We start from the raw sequence: 22271 nt of genomic DNA, 5'->3' as shown, positions 1-22271 counted from the left end.
TCTGCGCCTCTGAAAAATCCTCAAATCACGAACATATAATAAAATCCTTGTTTATTGGTAAATGCCTACGCATTTCTGGGTGTTCCACACCCCTTCATCAGGGCACCAACATATATATTTGGATATATCTGTTGGTGCCCTCATGAAGGGGTGTGGAACACCCAAAAACGCGTAGGCATTTACCAATAAACAAGGATTTTATTATGTGTTCCTGATTTGAGGATTTTTCAGAGGCGCGGCCGTATATCTCTACCTTCACCGCCTTTGGATCCCTCCACTTGAAGCGTGGCAAGAGGAGATCGCATGTAGCGATGCCCAAATATTTGAGCAGCCACGGTCATACGAAGGCAATGGTGGGAAAGTGTCACAAGAGGTGGATGATGATGAGACACAATTGCCAGAAAGACAGGATGAAGACTAGGGTGCAGAAGTGGAAGACGAGGTAATGGATGATATATTAACTGACCAAACCTGGCAGGAGGACATACAGAGTGAGGACAGCAGCACAAAGGGGGAGGGAAGCAGAGCACCCCAGCAGGCAGGAAGAAGCAGTGTGGTGGCCGCAGACAGAAGGCGGGCAACCGTTCCCCGTAACACCAACACGACGGAAGTTGCCAGTACAACTGTTAGGTCTTCCCGAGTCTGGTTGTTTTTTAACGACTCTGCCGATAAACCTAAAAAGGCCATTTGCACCACCTGCCAGACCAGCATCAGCAGGGGTAGCAAAACTACCAGCCTGACCACCACCAGCTTGATCAGGCACATGGCAGCAAAGCACCCGACTTTGTGGGCCGAACCCCAGGGTCCAGGAACAGTGTCTGCAGGTGACACCACTGCTTCTTCCGCTGTTGTGCATGCAAGCCAATCCCATGTCCATTGTGCATGCGAAGATGCCTCCTGCCCTGCACCTGTCATTGCACACTCTCAGCTTGCACCATCAGCAAGCACGTCCTTGTCCGAGCGCAGCGGTCAATTGTCCATATCTCAGTCCTTGGAACGCAAGCGCAAACACGCAGCCAACGCCCCACCGATAACACGACTAAATTCCCTCAAAATGTTGCTTTTTAGGCTCATGGAGACAGAAGCTTTCTGCAACCTGATGGGGGTGGCCATCCCTCGGTACTCGGTTCCCAGCACCCGCTATTTCTCCCGGTGTGCCATCCCCGCATTACACAAGCACGTGTCCCACAACATTAGCCGTGCCCTCAACAATGCAGTTACTGGGAAAGTCCCCCTAACCACAGACACGTGGACAAGTGCTTATGGGCAGGGACGGAGCATCTCGCTGACAGCACACTGGGTTAACATAGTGGAAGCGCGGGACCCAGTCAGACCTTGGGACGGAACACATGCTCCGACGCCGAGGATTGCGGGCCCCATGCCAAACAGAGTTGCCCCCACAGTCTACAGCTCCTGCACCTCCTCCTCTTCAGCCTCTTCCTCCTCTTCAGCCTCCATCTCCAAAATGACCACATCAGTCACAAGCTGGAAGCACTGCCTCAGACAAGTGGCAACAGGCTGTACTGAAGCTAATGTGCTTAGGTGAAAAACCACACAATTCTGAAGAGTTGTATACAGATCTGAAAGAGCAGGCAGATCTGTGGCTGACACCGCTGAACCTACAGCCAGGCATGGTGGTGTGTGACAATGAACGGAACCTGGTGGCGGCTCTGAGGCGAGATTACACATATACCATGCCTGGCCCATGTGCTTAACCTCATGGTTCAGCGGTTTCTCAAAACCTATCCAGAGCTGCCAGACCTGTTTGTCAAAGAACACCGCCTGTGTGCCCATTTTAGAAAGTCAGCTACAGCTTCCGCCGCCCTTGTCGCGCTTCAGCAGCGTTTGCAGCTTCCGACTCACCGGCTGTTGTGTGATGTACCCACGCATTGGAACTCTACACTGCAGTTGTTGTGAAGGATTTGTGTGCAGTAGAGGGCAGTTGTTGACTACCAGCATCAACAAGGCCATTGGTATCCAGTTCAGACTCCACACATAAGACCTCAGGAGTGGACATGGATGTCAGACATCTGTACCATCCTCCAAAACTTTGAGGTCTCCACCAAGATGCTGAGCGGTGATGACGCCATAATTAGTGTCACCATCCCGCTTCTCTGTCTTCTGAAATGCTCTCTGCTCACAATCAAAGAGGATGCATTGCAGGCGGAGCACGATGAGATGGAGCAAGGAACCATACAGGGTGATTACACACAGCCCAGCCTCATCTCATCTCAACATGGATTGGGTGACAATAAAGAAGAGGAGGAGGAGGAGGAAGAACAGGAGCTAGTTTCATGTGCTATAGACTGTACTACCCGCACAACTGTCATACTGTACTGTCTGTACAATGTACACTACACTGTACTGTCAGACTGTCAAACTGTCATGGTCAGCTTGGATGGTCTGATGACAGGGAGGAGTAGGAGGAGGAGAGCATGGTCAGTCGTCCTCTTGGTGAGGACATGGAAGTCTTGCCTGTTAGCTGTCTGGCATGAATGGCTGAGTTTATTTTACGCTGCCTTTCCCGTGACCCTCGTGTTCTCAAAATTTTGGGTGACAGTCATTACTGGTTGGTGACACTACTAGACCCACACTACAAGTAGAACTTTATATCTCTTTTTCCTGAGGCGGACAGGTCTACAAAAATGGGGCAGTACCAGAAGGCCCTTGTTGCGAAACTATTAAAAAAATTCCCATCCGAAAACGCTGGCGGCAGTGGTCACAGTTCATTGGACAACCAAGGAGTACAGGCGAGAGAGACACAACTTCAATCCAGCAGAGGCAGGGGAACACTGTCAAACTTCTGGAAGAGTTTTCTCAGCCCCTCCCATCGCACAGGCTCTGAGGCGCGGGGTTCTCTCACAAGGAGTGCAAAGTTTGGGAAGATGCTGAGGGAGTACCTTGCTGACGGTACCAACATTTTCTGTGATTCCTCTGTGCCTTATAATTATTGGGTATCCAAGCTGGATACATGGAATGAACTGGCTCTCTACGCCTTGGAGGTCCTGCCCTACCGCTAGCGTTTTATCAGAGCGGGTTTTTAGTGCCGCTGGTGGAATTATAACTGATAAGCACATCCGCCTGTCAACTGAAAATGCTGACAGGCTGACTCTAATAAAAATGAACAAGGGCTGGATTGGGCCAGACTTCGCAACACCACCGAATGATAGCAGCGTAACATAAACTCCAATCCAGTGTCTTTTCTTGGGAGGTGTATTCCCATTCACCTTTTCACACCCACACATGGGTATACGCTTCCTGATTTTGGCTATTTGCTCTTGTTCTCCTCCTTGTCCTCATCCTCATCCTCCACCACCATATCACCAGGGTGACCATGGTCTGAGATGCAACACCCTCATAAATTTTTTAAAGGGTGTTTATGATGCCCTTAAAAAAAAAAATTGTACAGTATGTTTATGTATACCCCACCCAGGGGTGAATGTTTGTCAGCTCATACACTTAGTGCATTGGCATTACAATTATAGGAGACCCCCTCCTTTCTAATGGGAACATTTTTTTATGAGACCCTCCTCCACGTCTTTTCCAAGGGGCATTAGAGTGCCTCCCAATTTTTGGCAGCCCTTGCATTCATTGCATAGGCCAACACTATGGGAGACCCACTTCCTAATAATGGGAACTTTTTTTCCATGAGGCCCTCTACGTCTCTTCCAAGGGGCATTGGAGTGCCTCCCAATTTTTTTTTCAGCCCTTGCATTCACTGCATAGGCCAACACTATGGGAAACCTACTTCCTAATAATCGGAACATTTTTTCATGAGGCCCTCTACGTCTCTTCCAAGGGGCATTGGAGTGTCTCGCAATTTTTGGCAGCCCTTGAATTCACTGCATAGGCCAACACAATGGGAGTCCTACTTCCTAATAATGGGAACATTGTTTTCAGGAGACCCTCCTCTAAGTTTCTTCAAAGGGGTATTGGGGTGTGTCTAAATTTTGGGCAGCCCTGCTACTCACTGCATACGCAATAACAGTATAGGAGACCCACTCTTTAGTAATGGGAACAACAAAGCATAGCGAGCTGATGGCTCTCTAAGATTAGTGAGGGCCGACTGCTGGCCCTTGAAGAATAGTAAAGGCCGCCAGATGGCCCTATAAAAATAGGCTTTGTGACTTTCAGAGTCCCTCCTTCATAAATGAAACACGATGTGTCTGATGATGTGTCACACAGCACATGGCCAGATAAGGTTGTAAAATGTTAAAATGACATTTCCAGAAGGGGGCTGGAAGCAAATGTAACTAGAAGGAAGCCCCACATGACCGGGATGGGCCAGGAGGGTGTAATTTTAAATCCCAATATCAGGATTGGTTATAAGCCTGGAGGGGCGGGGCATTGGAAAAGGGGGGGGAGAGATATAATAGGGAAAGTGCGGGAAAATGGTCAGTCCAGGAAGGAAGTCAGCGGGGAAAGTTGCTGAACTCAAAAAAAAAAAAACTGCCACTTTCCCATTGTTTGGTACACTTACCAGGACTATGGAGACCGTTGATTCCCTGATCACCAAGCTGAGGGAGGCTGCCAGATCCAGGCGTGGAGGGTGGCTCGAATCCCAGCTGTCGGGATTGCTGGGGAACGCCGGGGCAGAAGAACCTCCGTCGGGATCTGGAAGAAGCGGCAGAAGGACGCGGCCACCCGAGAGGCTCTCCCCGGAGATGGTTAGCACGGGCAGCAGGCGCAGGCTGCGGAGCCCCTCAGGGGACCCTGCGTCTGGTGAGCGGGCCGGCAGAAACCCCCGCCAGCGCGCCCGCCACAGCAGGAATCCGCCCAGCCGGCCTGCGGGCTCCTCCAGCATCGGGTCGCGGTCCGCGACCGAAGTGCCCCGCTCGGCTGTAGTGCGGCCTGTTCCGGCAGCGGGCCGCAATACTAGAGCCCGGGCTGCGCCGGAACCAAGGCCCGCGCTGCAGCCGCGTCACCTTCCGGTGGGCGGGACCTTACCGGAAGTGCATCAAACGTCACTTCCGGAACCGGCGTCACGTGACAGGGGTGCTCAGGAAGCGAGCGGAGGGCGCCTGGACACGCCCCCCGCTGCAGGAGTCGGCGCCGATGTACGGCGCCGCTTGCCCATCAGAAATCGGAGCCCCAGAGCGGATGAGCGGACCAGAGGGACCACCAGCATGGCAGGCACACCTGGCGATGTACCAGTCGGGGTGCCTGCCAGGAACATCAGCAGAGGGAGACAGCAGCCCAGGTGCACGGGCAGGCAGCAGCAATTCGGGGACCTGCTGCCCGGCTCGGGTCAGCAAACTCATGCCAGTGGAGCGGCGGGCAGCAGTACAGGGCTGCCTGGCAGTCACCCATGGACCACCACGGATCGGGCTAGGGAGTCAAGGTCTGGAATTCGAGGAGTGCCGCGGATGGCGGGGAGGACCGGAGCCGGGACTGGCGGGAGACGATTGGTGGGGACATCGGCACGTGCTCAGGTCCCCCCTGGTGACGAGGAGGCCAGGGGCGTGGGCCTTGAGCAGCAGCAGGAGTCTGGCGAATCGGAGTGTGGCGAGGATCAAGGCGAATCCAGGATTCATCAGGACTCGGGATGTTCGGCTGGCAGGGACACAGCACCTGCGCAGCTTGGTGAGCATGCGTCCATGTATTGTTTGTCGCCTGCTGGGTCATTAGTGGATGGGGGAGGTGATAGGCAGTTGGCTGTCCCAGCGGGGAAAATACTAGGGGAAGTCGTGGGTCAGACATAGTGGGTCTTAGGGACATTTTGTTTAGCATGTCGCAAATTTTGGCTAGAATAGACGGTGGTGGAGTTAATCAAGGAGGTTTGTTACCTGCGGCGGCGTGGGTACCTAGTCAATCGGTGTTGTCGCAGGTGGGGAGCGAGTCGGCCAGGTTGGCGGTGAATGCAGCCGGGACACCTTCTGGCGTATCGGTTTGTGTACAGACAGAGAAGGACAAAGCGGATACCGTAAAACTGGATGATAGGGCAAAAGGGGAGGTATATGTGTGCTTTGAGGGGCCGTTGGGGGCACACTTAAAAAAAGAGGTAAAGGAAAAAATTTGGCGGGATGACTATGTTGAAATTTTTTCCCTTCTTCCGCTGGAAAAGTTTAATCTGGATAAGGGTAAAAAGGACAATAGTAAAAAAGAGGAAGAAGAGAAGCGTAGGTGGAGGTTGATTCCTCAGACGTTTGTTAATTGGTTACAGACTTTTGCAATATTGGCTAGCGTTATTGGGGAAAAAGCTTTGGATAATTGCTCAGGTTTATTTTGCTACCTTGATTCTATTGGGGAGGCTCATCGTACTTACGGGGGTCAGGCGTGGTTACGATACGATGAGCAATTTCGGCAGAGAAAAGCTGTCCGCCCGGAGATCAGATGGGATCAAAAGGACATTGGTTTGTGGTTGAAGGTTATGGCCCCAGTGAGGTATGGGCAGTCCTTTCACGAGAGCAACAGTAGCGGGAATCAGTCAGCGGGACACGGGGGAAGTAGTCAAGGGGCACACAGCACTAAAAAGGAAGCGGGAACTTGCTGGCAATTTAATGATGGCCAATGCAAGTACGGGACCTCCTGTAAATTTAAACATGTGTGCTCTCATTGTAACGGAAGTTCACACGGAGCATCAAAATGCTTTAAGAAGGGTAAGGGAAAGCCGACAGTGGGTACCGGTCAAGGGGGTGACTCCGGTGAGGGTTCACGCGATGGCCCCCCTTTCTAAGTAGGTATCCGGATCAGTTGAAGGCTCAGGTCATTGCGGATGGTTTTTTGGAAGGGTTTAGAATCCCTCCTCCTGATCATGAGGTCCCCTTTTCAGTTAAAAATTTGACGTCGGCTTCCCTTCATCCGGAAGTGGTTAGTGTGAAGTTGGCTAAAGAGGTGGAATTGGGCAGGATGGCTGGACCGTTTCAGGAATTGCCTAGTAGCAAGGTGATTATCTCGCCGTTGGGGGTTGTGCCCAAGAAAGAGCTGAATAAGTTTTGTTTAATTCAGCATTTGTCGTACCCGAAAGGGCTTTCGGTTAATGATGGTATTGCGCAGGAGTTGTGTTTGGTTGAATATACATCATTCGACGCGGCGGTGCATTGGGTACGGAGATACGGGCCAGGCTCGTTGCTAGCTAAGACTGATATCGAGTCAGCCTTTAGGTTGTTGCCAGTTCACCCGGATAGCATCCCGTTGTTAGGTTGTTTTTGGGAAGGGGAGTACTATGTGGATAGGTGTTTGCCAATGGGTTGTGCGATTTCGTGTTCTTTGTTTGAAACGTTTAGCTCCTTTTTGGAATGGGTAGTGAAGGACCTGGCTTCTGTTAAGTCGGTCATTCATTATTTGGATGACTTCTTGCTTATAGGCCCCCCGCAATCGTTGTTGTGTAGGAATTTGTTAGGTACTATGGTGTGGGTAGCGGAGCATTTTGGCGTGCCGTTAGCAGAAGAAAAAACGGAAGGACCTTGCACCATCTTAAGTTTTTTGGGCATTGTAATTGATACCGGAAGAATGGAGTGTCAGTTACCTGATGATAAATTGAGTTTGCTTAAGCAGGAGGTCGATAGGATCGGGAAGTTGCGCAAGGTGACCCTGAGGGAGCTACTGTCGCTGTTAGGGCGTTTGAATTCTGCTTGCAGGATTATGCCTATGGGCAGAATATTTTGTCGCAGGTTGTCAGGAGCAACAGCAGGAGTGCGCGCGCCGCATCATTTCATTCGCCTTAATAAGGACCACAAGGAGGATCTGAAAGTTTGGAAATTGTTTTTGGAAAGTTATAACGGCAGGTCAGTAATCCAGCAGGAGTTCTTGAGCAGTTTTGATTGTGAGATATTTACGGATGCGGCAGGAGGTGCTGGTTACGGGGCCTACTGGAAGGGGAGGTGGAGCGTTGGCGAGTGGCCGAAGATGTGGAAAGAGAGGGGTCTTACGAGGAACTTGGCATTTTTGGAATTGTTTCCTATTGTTGTTGCGGTTACTATTTGGGGAGAATGTTTTGCCAACAGGAGAATTCGGTTTCACTGCGATAACATGGGAGTGGTGTCTGTCATCAACACCTTGTCTGCCTCGTCTCCGCCTGTGATTAGGCTGCTGAGGGAACTAGTACTTTGTTGTCTTAAACTAAACGCTTGGATTACAGCGGTACATGTTCCAGGTGTACAAAATTCCATAGCAGATGCCTTATCTCGTTTTCAGTGGGACCGTTTTCGGGCGCTAGCACCAGAGGCAGGGGACGTGGGACAGGAATGCCCTTCGCGTTTGTGGCAGCTGGTTATGGAAGAGCGGGACGGTTAATACGGGAGTCCATTACAAGGCAGACCTGGGCATCATACGAGGCATCGTGGCGAGTATGGCAAAGTTGGATTATGCGGTGGGGTATGATGGAGAGTGATGGAGATAGAGAGATGGCGGTGTTGTTTCTCGTGGGAAGGGCAGTGGAGAGCGGATGGTCGGTTTCAAAAGTTGGCAAGTTTGTTGCAGGTTTAGCGTTTGGTTTTAAATTGCAGGGGATGAAGGATGTTACAAAGTCCTTTTTAATGAAGCAAGCTCTCAAGGGCTTTAGGAGAGGAGGTAAAGAGTTGGATAAACGGAGGCCAGTAACCTTTAGTATTTTGGAACGTTTGGGTTTTGTATTGGATAAGATTTGTTGTTCAGTTTTTGAAGCCACACTGTTTAGGTTGGCTTTTTCATTGGCGTTTTTTGGCGCGCTAAGATTAGGTGAATTGGTAGCACCAAGAAGGAATAAGGTTGGGGGTTTGTTTGCTGAGGATATGAGCGGTCGAGATGGGGGCATTGAATTTTGGATTAGGCGGGGAAAGACGGATCACTTGGGGCTGAGGTAAGCGAGTGGTATTGGGTGAGGTTATTGGATCTTTTCTTTGTCCTAAGAGATGTTTATTGGCTTATTGGCAAGTTTGGCCAGGGCGGAAGGGCCCATTATTGTGTCATGAAAATGGAGACTTTTTGTCACGTTTTCAATTCATAGCGGTGTTTAAAAAAGGGATTGCTGAGCTGGGCCTTAGCCCTGAGATATACGGGTCACATTCATTCAGAATTGGTGCGGCATCAGAAGCGGATGGCTTGGGGTTAGGCAAGGATGTGATAAAACGCATTGGCAGGTGGAGTTCTGATCGTTACCTGTCTTATGTAAGGCATTAGGTATGCGGTCTTAGGTAATTTGTCTTTTGAGATTCGAATACCTTTTGGTTGTCTTGTTGCTGGTGGCGTCCCGTTGTTAGTTTGGATGCTAGGACACTCTTTCGTCCATTGGGTGGCGCTGAGGGCGGACGTGAGGCCGGACGGTAGGCAAATGGGTTTTAGCAGGGAGCAAGCGGTGGTTCGGTGGTTGGGTTTTCGAGGGATGGTTTGGAGAAGGGTGCTGCCAGAATTCCATAAAGCAGCTCGTTTGGATCGGGCGCCGGATATTTTGGTGGTGCATATGGGGGGGAATGATTTAGGGGCTCGGCCGGTTAGGGAATTGATAAGGGACATTCGAATCGATCTGTTAAGGTTATGGACATCTTTTCCTGAGGTGTTGACAGTGTGGTCTGATATTGTGCCCAGAAAAAGATGGAGGGAGGCCAGATCATTGAAGGGAATTAATAGGGCACGAGTAAAGTTGAACAGAGCTATATCAGCTTTTGTTACTAGGAACGGGGGAGTAAGCGTGCGGCATCTTGATCTGGAAGTGGGAGTTGGAGATTTTTGGGCAAAGGACGGCGTATATTTGAATGATATTGGCATTGATTTATGGGCATTGGCCATACAGGAGGGGATCGAAAGGGCTTTTGCGGTGTGGGGGCGCTCACGAGCCTGAGGTGGTCAGGGCTGTTCGTTGGTGGCGGGGGGTGGGGTTCTTGGAGTTGGCACAGAAGTATCGGTGGAAAGAATATTGGATAATCACAGGCAGTGCCTTGATTAACCGGGGTGATCTGGCATTTGTATTTTGGGGCTCTGGACGGGGTTTTACCCTGGGAGCTTTTGGTGCCCTTGAGCTGGTGATGGACGGCTGAGGGTAATATGGTGGTTCGAGTTCGGTTTAATTTATGCCAGATCTAATTTTAACTCCAAGAACCCTCCCTTCTTATTTATTTTATAACACTGTTAATATGTTAATGTTGTTTGTTAATAAAATGGCCGCTGTGGCCAAATTTATCCAAAGAAATACAGGTGCAGTGTTTTTATTTGGTGGGGGAAAGGTGAGTGCTGGAAGATGGGGGGCATGTTGAACCATGGAACCCGGGTTGGCAGTACACGGTCATGGTGAATGCATTTGTCACGGTTGAAAGCAATGAAAAAGTGCAAAAATGCATCAAAAATGTTACATGTGAACATAGCCCAAGGTGTGGAGGAGCATTTTTGTTTTTGGTTATTTATTTTGCCTTATATACAAGTCATTTGTCAAAATTCCTTCTGATTCATTAATTTGCATCTCAGGTCAATTTCCATGCAGAAAATTTCTGCAGCACAAAGATAAGATTTACTCTGACATGAATTTAACGCTGCTGTATTCATCCCGTGCAAACACGTCCAAAGGAGGCCATGGATGCCATCAATGCTTACAGATTGCTCCAGACATTATGATGAGATTTTTCATTTGAGACATGTTTTGTGGGTCCCTATGTGACGAGCTTCATGTTTGTAACATATTATTTGCAGATACTCACAGACATGCCACATAATATACATTCAGACGTGGACCTGGTCACAGCTTTAAATAACTCTAATTCTGGATATTGTCCTACAAGATGAGGAGACCTGCCATCAATCCCATTGCTCATCTCCACCAATCTCCACCGGACGTCTGTTATTCCGCAGTGGTGTCATCAGAAGATTCACGTCCCGTAAACTCGCCTCTTAATCATCGTCTTCATGACCCCCGTCCTGCAGAAAATACTGGACGATATCATCAGGGAAATATTTTGTTACTTTTTTTATCTAGAACAAATCTAATTAATTTTATGACCTTATATCTCAAAACATCAACACCTACGCGTCAGCCGTCCTCAGTGGTGATGATTAATGTGAGTCCAGTCATTGAGAAAGAAGGATTTCTTCCATTTATCAGCCGGATGAAATTTACTGATGTATTTTAACACTAAAAAGTGAGAAAAAAGGAAAACCTAGAAAAAAAACCTTAATATAAATACTCCGCGATCCTACACTAGGCAAAAGTTATTGAGTTATGGAAATCATTTATATCAATTACAGAGAAAAAAACAAAACGCATTATTCCCCGGAGAATCCATAAAAAAGCATTTCCAAAAATTCTAAGGTCAAAAACTGATTCCTAATGAATATCTGAAAAATCCAAGGAAATGTCCTGACCTGAAATACCTGAATAGATGCTAAACATGTAAAAATGTGTAAGGTGCCCCTGACACAACACTAATGTCTAGTATTAGACCCATAGTAGTGAATGAAGTGGTGGCACTACCACCACTAAAGTCCCATATAAATGAATTGGTAAGGCATTATAACAACCACTCCTATAGACCCATGGAAGTGAATAGAGTGGTGGTTACACATGGGCACTGTCACGATCCGGGCACCACGGTGTCAGGCGGACGGCACAATATCTGGGTACAATGGATCATATAGGGGGGAGGAAGGCCCTAATTGTAGGGAGTGAGGGATGGGACACCTCTTGACACTGACCTGTGTCTCTCCCTTATCTCCCCTAACATGTGGGTCCTTCCTCCCGCCACCTTCATGTGCCTAGTCCCTGACTGTCTCCTCAATGAACCCTGGCTAGTGCACTGGCCGACAAGAACGCTAGACTAGTCACTACAGATAAAGAACACAGGGTACAATGACAAACAAGGGACTGGCAGCAAGAAAAAACAACTTAACTTGGAATCTGCAGCAAAGTTTCAACAACAGCACCAAAGTACAGAACTCCTACAGCGGCTCCACCAAAGTGCAGAACTCCTACAGCGGCTCCACCAAAGTACAGAACTCCTACAGCGGCTCCACCAAAGTACAGAGCTCCTACAGCGGCTCCACCAAACTGCAGAACTCCTACAGTGGCTCCACCAAAGTACAGAACTCCTACAGCGGCTCCACAAAAGTACAGAGCTCCTACAGCGGCTCCACAAAAGTACAGAACTCCTGCAGAGGCTCCACCAAAGTGCAGAACTCCTACAGCGGCTCCACCAAAGTACAGAACTCCTACAGCGGCTCCACCAAAGTGCAGAACTCCTACAGCGGCTCCACCAAAGTACAGAACTCCTACAGCGGCTCCACCAAAGTACAGAACTCCTACAGCGGCTCCACCAAAGTGCAGAACTCCTACAGCGGCTCCACCAAAGTACAGAACTCCTACAGCGGCTCCACCAAAGTACAGAGCTCCTACAGCGGCTCCACCAAACTGCAGAACTCCTACAGCGGCACAAAGTACAGAACTCCTACAGCGGCTCCACAAAAGTACAGAGCTCCAACAGCGGCTCCACCAAACTGCAGAACTCCTACAGCGGCACAAAGTACAGAACTCCTACAGCGGCTCCACAAAAGTACAGAACTCCTACAGCGGCTCCACAAAAGTACAGAACCCCTACAGCGGCTCCACCAAAGTACAGAACTCCTACAGCTGCTCCACAAAAGTACAGAACTCCTACAGTGGCTACACCAAAGTACAGAACTCCTACAGCGGCTCCAACAAAGTACAGAACTCCTACAGCGGCTCCAACAAAGTACAGAACCCCTACAGTGGCTACACCAAAGTACAGAACTCCTACAGGGGCTCCACCAAAGTATAGAGCTCCTACAGCGGCTCCAACAAAGTACAGAACTCCTACAGCAGCTCCACCAAAGTACAGAACCTCTACAGCGGCTCCACCAAAGTACAGAACTCCTACAGCGGCTCCACCAAAGTACAGAACTCCTGCAACGACACCAAATTACAGAACTCCTACAGCGGCTCCAACAAAGTACAGAACCCCTACAGCAGCTCCACCAAAATACAGAACTCCTACAACGGCACCAAATTACAGAACTCCTTCAGCGGCTCCACCAAAGTACCGAACTCCTACAGTGGTACCAAAGTACAGAAATCCTACAGCAGCTCCACCAAAGTAAAGAACTCCTACAGCGGCTCCACCAAAGTACAGAACCACAACAGTGGTTACACCAAAGTACAGAACTCCTACAGGGGCTCCACCAATGTATAGAGCTCCTACAGTGACTCCAACAAAGTACAGAACTCCTACAGCGGCTCCACCAAAATACAGAACTCCTACTGTGGCTCCACCAAAGTGCAGAAATCCTACTGTGGCTCCACCAAAGTACAGAACCCATACAGCGGCTCCACCAAAGTACAGAACTCCTACAGGGGTCCACCAAAGTACAGAACTCCTGCAGTGGCACCACCAAAGTACAGAACTCCTACAGCAGCTCCACCATAATACAGAACTCCTACAGGGGCTCCACCAAAGTAGATAACTCCTATAGGGGCTCCACCAAAGTACAGAGCTCCTACAGCGGCTCCACTAAAGTACAGAACTTCTACAGTGGCTCCACCAAAGTACAGAACTCCTACAGTGGCTCCACCAAAGTACAGAACTCCTACAGTGGCTCCACCAAACTGCAGAACTCCTACAGTGGCTCCACAAAAGTACAGAACTCCTACAGTGGCTCCACCAAAGTACAGAACCCCTACAGCAGCTCCACCAAAGTACAGAACTCCTACAGTGCCACAAAGTACAGAACTCCTACAGCGGCTCCACAAAAGTACAGAACTCCTACAGTGGCTCCACCAAAGTACAGAACCCCTACAGCAGCTCCACCAAAGTACAGAACTCCTACAGTGGCACAAAGTACAGAACTCCTACAGCGGCTCCACAAAAGTACAGAACCCCTACAGCAGCTCCACCAAAGTACAGAACTCCTACAGCTGGTCCACAAAAGTACAGAACTCCTACAGTGGCTACACCAAAGTACAGAACTCCTACAGGGGCTCCACCAAAGTATAGAGCTCCTACAGCGGCTCCAACAAAGTACAGAACTCCTACAGCAGCTCCACCAAAGTACAGAACCTCTACAGCGGCTCCACCAAAGTACAGAACTCCTACAGCGGCTCCACCAAAGTACAGAACTCCAGCAACGGCACCAAATTACAGAACTCCTACAGCGGCTCCAACAAAGTACAGAACCCCTACAGCAGCTCCACCAAAATACAGAACTCCTACAACGGCACCAAATTACAGAACTCCTTCAGCGGCTCCACCAAAGTACCGAACTCCTACAGTGGTACCAAAGTACAGAAATCCTACAGCAGCTCCACCAAAGTAAAGAACTCCTACAGCGGCTCCACCAAAGTACAGAACCCCTACAGTGGTTACACCAAAGTACAGAACTCCTACAGGGGCTCCACCAAAGTATAGAGCTCCTACAGTGACTCCAACAAAGTACAGAACTCCTACAGTGGCTCCACCAAAATACAGAACTCCTACTGTGGCTCCACCAAAGTGCAGAACTCCTACTGTGGCTCCACCAAAGTACAGAACCCATACAGCGGCTCCACCAAAGTACAGAACTCCTACAGGGGCTCCACCAAAGTACAGAACTCCTGCAGTGGCACCACCAAAGTACAGAACTCCTACAGCAGCTCCACCATAATACAGAACTCCTACAGGGGCTCCACCAAAGTAGATAACTCCTATAGGGGCTCCACCAAAGTACAGAGCTCCTACAGCGGCTCCACTAAAGTACAGAACTTCTACAGTGGCTCCACCAAAGTACAGAACTCCTACAGTGGCTCCACCAAAGTACAGAACTCCTACAGGGGCTCCACCAAAGTACAGAACTCCTACAGGGGCTCCACCACAGTCACAGGAGGACTCCACACCTCTAGCTGGTCTGCACAGAAGTAACTCTATAACTGACGGTCAACTGATGGATCATGTGACTATTTAAAAAATGATGGGAGTGGTTACCACTAGTGATGGGTGAGCACTAAAATGCTCGGGTGCTTGTTGCTCGGGCCGAGCACATTGGAATACTCGGGTGCTCAACCCGAGCAACGAGCCCAATGTAAGTCTATGGGAAATTCGAGCATTTTTCAGGCGGCTCCCCCCAGCGGTTTGCAGAGGGCCTAAAAATCGCCCAAATCGATGGGAACAGTGCTCAAATGACATGGGATCATGATATGCAAAACCCCTGTAAGCATTTCGGGCGTCCAAGTCACTGCTGTCAACAACGTTGTCAGAGGTATTACGCCACTTTTACGGACTCACAATAAAACATGCAAAAACTAAACCAAAATGGATTTTCCTGGAAAAATGTTAAACAACATCCTTTCCAGAGTAATGACTTGTATATAAAGCAAAATAAATAACCAAAAACAAAAATACTCCTCCATACCTTGGGCTATGTTCACACGTAGCATTTTTGATGCGTTTTTGCACTTTTGTATTGCTTTCAACCAAGACAAATGCATTCACCAGGAAATGTCATTTTAACATTTTACAACCTTATCTGGCCATGGGGTGTGTGACACATCATCAGACGCATGAATACAGTGCTGAAAAGATATGGGAACAGCATGGGGAAGACCCCTGGAAGCATCTCTGACTCCCAGGTCACTGCCTAAAAGTGTGACCATCAGAAGTGATCCTTGGTGCATGCGAAGATGCCTCCCGCCATGCACCTGTCATTGCAGACTTGCAACAATCACCGTCCACATACTTGTCCCAGTGCAGCGTTCAGTTGTCCCTAACACATTCCTTGGAATGCAAGCGCAAGTATGCAGCCTGCCACCCACCCACCCACAGGCTGCAATACTGTACTGCCAAGTTTTTACAGCTGCTGGCACTTGAAATGTGGCCTTTAGGCTCGTGGAGGCGGAAGCTGTCCACAACCTTATGGCGGCGGTGACCGGGTGTCCTTACTTGGTCCCCAGCTGCCACTATTTCTCCCAGTGTTGTCTCCTCCTTCCACAAGCACGGGTCCTACAACATTACCCATACCCTCCTCAGTGCACTTACTGGGAAGGACCGCCTACCCAAAAACATGTGGTCAAGTGAATGTGGCCAGGCACGGTACGGAGCCAGTCCACAGCTTGTCGGTGTGAGTTGTATTTCACCACAGCCATATTTTTTAGCTCGGTGAAAGGACTGACTTGGGAAACCATATCTACTTCATCTGTCATTTCTCCCAGGAAGTCCTCTAATGCAGCTTGTTGCAGAAGCAATGGCAGCCAGTCCAACATCAGCTCGCACCTGTTGGTGGTGCTTCGACACACAAACATCTTTCTTTGGCCTTTAATTTCATGACTACAGAGTTGGGCAATGGCCTGATCTGCAATGTGGTTTCAGAAATAACATGCATAAGCATGTCCGATCCACATTAAAAAAAAGCAGCCATAGAGTGTCCGGGAACCTTCCCACACACTTTTCTTAGCCAGGGCTGCTTCTCGGCAGGGTTGGATGGGCACACTAGAGAACCAGAGACTTCTCCGGTGGGCCCTGGCTTCTCTATCGTGAGAGTTTATAGTGCCAAGGTGAGGCCATGATAATCATAGAGGCCAGCATCTGCTTAGTTTCCTTTTACTTGGAATGCAAGCGCAATATGCATCCAGCCACCCACCCACAGTCCGCAATAGTAAACTGACATATTTCTGGGCACCTGCTTTCACTTGAAATGTGGCCTTTTAGGCGCGTGGAGGCGGAAGCTTTTCACAACCTCATGCCTCGTGTCCATACTCAGTCCCCAGCCTCCACTATTTCTCCTGGTATCGTCTCTACCTTCTACAAGCGCGGGTCCCTAAATATTACTGTTGGTACTTTTCTGTGGGAATCTGCTTGCCTCCTACCAGCCTGGAATATTTCCAGCAAACTATGGTACGACACCATGGTATTAACACTGCCCCCAGTACCAGTAGCGAAGCCATCCCCAATTTCCTTCTAAGGAATTTTATTTGGTAGACTGAGTGACTGCCCAAATACATTAGTTTCTCACAAAGGAGCTGAAGATAGAGTGGCAGTAGGTGCAAGTTTCTACAGCCTGTTAGATATTAGAGGGTGAACAGCAGCACATTGGATCAGTGGTTAGCACTGAAGCCTTGCAGCGCTGGGATCCTGGGTTCAAATCCCAGCAAGGACAACATCTGCAAGGACTTTGTATGTTCTCCCTATGTTTGCGTGGGTTTCCACCTCAGTAATAAATGAGCCATAGTGTGCCCGGGAACCTTCCCACACACTTTTCTTAGCCAGGACTGCTTCTCGGCAGGGTTGGACAGTCTCACTAGAGAATCCTCGGGTGGGCCCTGGCTTCTACATCAGGAGAGTTCATGATAGCGCTAACTTTGCAGCAGCCTTGGGGCTCTTGAGCGGGGGACAAAGGTGAGCCCTCAGAATCAGATCCTCTGGTAGGCACAATGTTTTGTAGTTTGAAACAGCTTCTCTGTGGGAGTTGTATTTCACCACAGCCATATTCTTTAGCTCGATGAAAGGACTGGCATAGAGGGAAACCGTATCTACCCTGGGTGTCATTTCTCCGTCACCAGGTTCCGCCCATTGTCACACACGACCATGCCTGGCTATATGTTCAGTGGTGAGAGACACAGATCAGGCTGCTGTGTTACAGCTTTCAATAACTCGGCAGCACTGGGCGGTTTGTCACCTAAGCATTAAGCATGTTATCTTCAGCACAGCCTGTTGCCGCTTGGCCAAGGCAGTGCTGCAGTGCTCTCAGCTTGTGACTGATGGGGTCATTTCGGAGATGGAGGAGGAGGTGCAGGAGCTGAACAATGTGATTACACTGAGGTTACATTGGCGACTCTGTTTTTCTTACTAAAGAAAGATCCTACTGTGTTATTATTTTGTCTATTTATTTTATTTTTTTTACATTATTTTTTAAGACAAATGCATTCACCGGGAAATGTTATTTTAACATTTTATAACCTTATCTGGCCATGTGATGTGTGACAGATCATCAGACACATCCTGTTTCATTTATGAAAGATTGAGAGATTCTGAAAGTCACAAAGACTTTTTATAAGGTCATCAGGTGGCCCTTACTATTTTTAATGGGCCAGCAGTTGGTTCTCACTATTGTTAGAGGGATTCTGAAAGTCACAAAGACTATTTTTGTAACCCAATACCCCTTTGAAGAGACATAGAGGAGGGTCTCAGTAAAAAAAATGTTCCCATTATAAAGGAGTGGGTCTTCTATAGTGGTAATGCCCATGCTGTGACTGCAAGAGCTGACAAAATTTGTGAAAAACCCAACTAACAATTTAAGACACATAGAGCAGGGCCACAGTAATGACATTTTCCCATTAGAAAGGAGAGAGTCTGCTATACAGTTATAGGGTATGAAGTGAGCCTAACGGCTGCCAAAATTTAGGAAGAAGCCCAATAGCAATTTAAAGACACATAGAGATGAGCCTCAGTAATGACATATTCCCATTAGAAAGGAGCGGGTCTTCCATACTGTTTGCCTATGCAGTGAAGCAACGGCTGCCAAAAAATTGGAGGAACTCCAATGCCCCTTGCAAGAGACGTACATAGGTTGATATGGTACATATGTTGGTGATATGGGGATGGAGGATAAGGATGCGGAGAAGGAGGAGGACAAGAGCAAATAGACAAAATCAGGAAGCGTATACCCATGTCTGGATGTGAAGACAGAAGTGCATGGGAATAGAGTTACACCTCCCCAAAAAAGACACTGTATTTGAGTGTGTTACACTGCTATTATTCGGTGATGTTGAGAAGTCTGGCCTAATCCAGCCCTTGTTCATTTTTATAAGAGTCAGCCTGTCAGAATTTTCAGTCGACCGGCGCTTATCGGTTAAAATTCCATCGGTAGCACTAAAAACTCGCTCTTACAAAACGCTAGCGGCAGAGCAGGCCAGGACCTACAAGGTGTAGAGAGCCAGTTCATGCCATGTGTCCAGCTTGGATATCCAATAATTATAAGGCACAGAGGCACTTCTTGTGAGAGTACCCCGCGCCTCAGGGCCTTTGCGATGGGAGGGTCTGAGAAAACTGTCCCAGAACTTTGACAGTGTTCCCCTGCCTCTGCTGGATTGCATTTGTGTCTCTCTCGCTTGTACTCCTTGGTTGTCCAACAAACTATGACCTCTGCCGTCAGCGTTTTCAGATGGGAATTTTTTTAACAATACCACAACAAGAGCCTTCTCGTACTGTACCATTTTATTACGCCTGTCCTGCAAGGGAATAAGAGACAAAGTTCTCCCTGTAGGGTGGGTCTAGAAGCGTCATCAACCAGTAATGACTGTCACCCAAAATTTGTACAACGCGAGGGTCACGGGAAAGACAGCTTAACATAAACTCAGCCATGTGTGCCAGACTGCAAAGAGGCAAAACTTCCGTGTCCTCACCAAGAGGATGACTGACCATGCTCTCCTCCTCATCCTTCTCTTCCTCCTCCTTCCTGTCCTCAGGCCATCCACGCTGAACAGATGGTATGACAGTTGTGCAGGTAATACCATCTATGGCGCAGAAAACTAGCTCCTGTTCTTCCTCCTCTTCCTCATTGTCACCCAATCCACGTTGGGATGAGATGAGGTTGGGCTGTGTGTAATCACCCTGTATGGTTCCTTGCTCCATCTCATCGTGCTCCGACTGCAATGCATCCTCTTTGATTGTGAGCAGAGAGCGTTTCAGAAGACAGAGAAGCGGGATGGTGACGCTAATTATGGTGTCATCGCCGCTCACCATCTTGGTGGAGTCCTCAAACTTTTGGAGGATGGTACAGATGTCAGACATCCATGTCCTCTTCTAAGGTTTCATGTGTGGAGTCTGACCAGAATACCGACGGCATTGCTGATGCTGGTAGTCAACAACTGCTCTCTTCTGCTCACAAATCCTTCCTAACATCTGCAATGTAGAATTCCAACGCGTGGGGATATCACACACCAGTCTGTGAGCCGGAAGCTGCAAACGCTGCTGAAGCACAGCAAGGGCGGCGGAAGCTGTAGCTGACTTTCTAAAATGGTCAAACAGGCAGCGTACTTTGACAAGCAGATCCGGGAAGGTTTTGAGAAACTGCTGAACCACGAGGTTAAGCACATGGGCATGGTACGTGTGTGAGCTCGCCTCGCCTCAGAGCCACCACCAGGTTCTGGCTATTGTCACACACGACCATGCCTGGCTGTAGGTTCAGCGGTGTCAGCCACAGATTTGCCTGCTCTTTCAGAGCTGTCCACAACGCTTCAGCGTCGTGTGGTTTGTCACCTAAGCATATTAGCTTCAGCATAGCTTGTTGCCTCTTGGCCGAGTAAGTGCTGCAGTGCTTCCAGCTTGCGAATGATGTGGTCATTTCGGTGATGGATGGTGAAGAGGAGGAGGAGGAGGTGCAGAATCTGAAGAATGTGGGGGAAACCCTGATTGACCCAGGGCCCACAATCCTCGGCGTCGTGAGGACATGTTCCGTCCCAAGGTCCGACTGGGTCCCGGCTTTCACTATATTAACCCAGTGTGCCGTCAGCGAGATGTACCGTCCCTGCCCACAAGCAGTTTGGGACCTAGTACAGAGTACCGAGTGACGGCCGCCGCCATCAGGTCTCGGGAAGCTTCCTTCTCCATGAGCCTAAAAGGCAACTTTTCGAGCGCAAGCCTTCGCAAAATGTGTGAATTTAGTAGTGTGGCCTGTGGGGCGTTGACTGAGTCTTTGCGCTTGTGTTCCAAGGACTGGGGTAAGGACAAATGAACACTGCGCTGGGACAAGAACGTGGACATGCTTGCTGATAGTGCTAGTTGAGAGTGTGCAACGACAGATGCAAAGTGGGAGGCATCTTTGCATGCACCATGGACTGGGTATTGGCATGCATGCACAACAGCGGAAGAAGCAGTGGAGTCACCCGCAGACACTGTTGCTGGACCCTGGGGTTCGGCCCATTTAGTTGGGTGCTTTGCTGCCATGTGCCTGATCATGCCGATGGTGGTCAGGCTGGTAGTTTTGCTACCCCTGCTGATGCTGGCCTGGTAGGTGGTGCAAATGGCCTTTTTGGGGTTATCGGCAGAGTCTTTAAAAAACAACCAGACTCGGGAAGACCTAACAGTTGTACTGGCAACTTCCGTCGTGTTGGTGTTACGGGGAACGGTTCCCCGCCTTCTGTCTGCTGCCACCACACTGCTTGTTCTTGCCTGTTGTGGTGCCACGCCTCCCTCCCCCTGTGTGCTGCTGTCCTCGCTCTGCATGTACCCTTGTCAGGTTGGGTCAGTGACTTCATCGTCCACCACCTCACCTTCCACTTCCGCACCCTGGTCCTCCTCCTGACTTTCTGGCAATTGTGTCTCATCATCGTCCACCTCTTGTGACAGTTTCCCACCATGGCTGCTCAAATATTTGGGCATCGCTACATGCGATCTCCTCTTGCTCCGCTTCAAGTGGAGGAAGTGAGAGGCACAAATCTATAAATGGAAAAGTGAGCAGCTCTTCGGAGTGTCCAAGTGTGGGATCAGTTGTCTCCGGGCACTCGGGATGGTAGGAGGGCGGAGGATCAGGGTGAGGAATATGCAGTCCAGACTCACGGCTACTGAGACTTGACTGTGTGGAAGACAGGGTGGTGGTGGTGGTGGTGGCTAAGTGACTGGAAGCATTATCTGCTATCCAACCAACAACCTTTTGACACTACTCTGGGTTCAATAGTGGTGTGTTGCTGTCCCCTAGAAATTGGGACAGGAAGGTCAGGTGAGAAGATGTTGGTGTTCGTTGTGGCACAACTTCGGCTTGCCCACGGCCTCGGCCTCTTCATGCACCATCACTATCATGTCCACTTCCCCCTCCTTGCCCATTTTAAATGGAGGACAGTATCTTCTACGCTCACAACAAATGGCTGAATTTGGAGCGAACTTATATGTGATCGGTGTGACGGGAAACCACTGTGTTAAGTAGCTGGCCTGTAGGTTACTATTTTTCACAGCGACCTGGTGTCAATAACTTCACTGACACACTGCAACAAAATTTAAATGGAGGCCAATATTTTCCACGTTCACTACAAATTTCTGGATTTTTATCGCTGTAATATGGAAAGGACCTGGCTGTATTCTGCAGTTGCAACAAGCAAATGGCGCAGAAAAAATGGTGCTCTCTGGATTGCTTTTTAAGCAAATAATCAGGATTATGATAAAAAAATAATTATTCCTGGCCCCTGGGACCTGGGCCTATTTCTAGAAATATCTGTAACAGAAGCAGCAGACAGAACTGGAATGGAGCCTCTTGTGCTGTATTATACGCTGCAGTCTGCCACATACACTGCCTGCGTGCCTAACTCCTGCTATCACCAGTAATATATGCAGATGGATTAGTCCTCAGAAGGACTGTTTGTTGAGATGGATATGTGTCTCTAATATAGTCTGGTA

The sequence above is a fragment of the Phyllobates terribilis genome, unplaced genomic scaffold (genome assembly GCF_046119375.1).
Source record: "Phyllobates terribilis strain yellow unplaced genomic scaffold, ASM4611937v1 Scaffold_7__3_contigs__length_470593459, whole genome shotgun sequence".
Classification (NCBI taxonomy): domain Eukaryota; kingdom Metazoa; phylum Chordata; class Amphibia; order Anura; family Dendrobatidae; genus Phyllobates; species Phyllobates terribilis.
Note: the sequence above shows the minus strand (reverse complement) of the source record.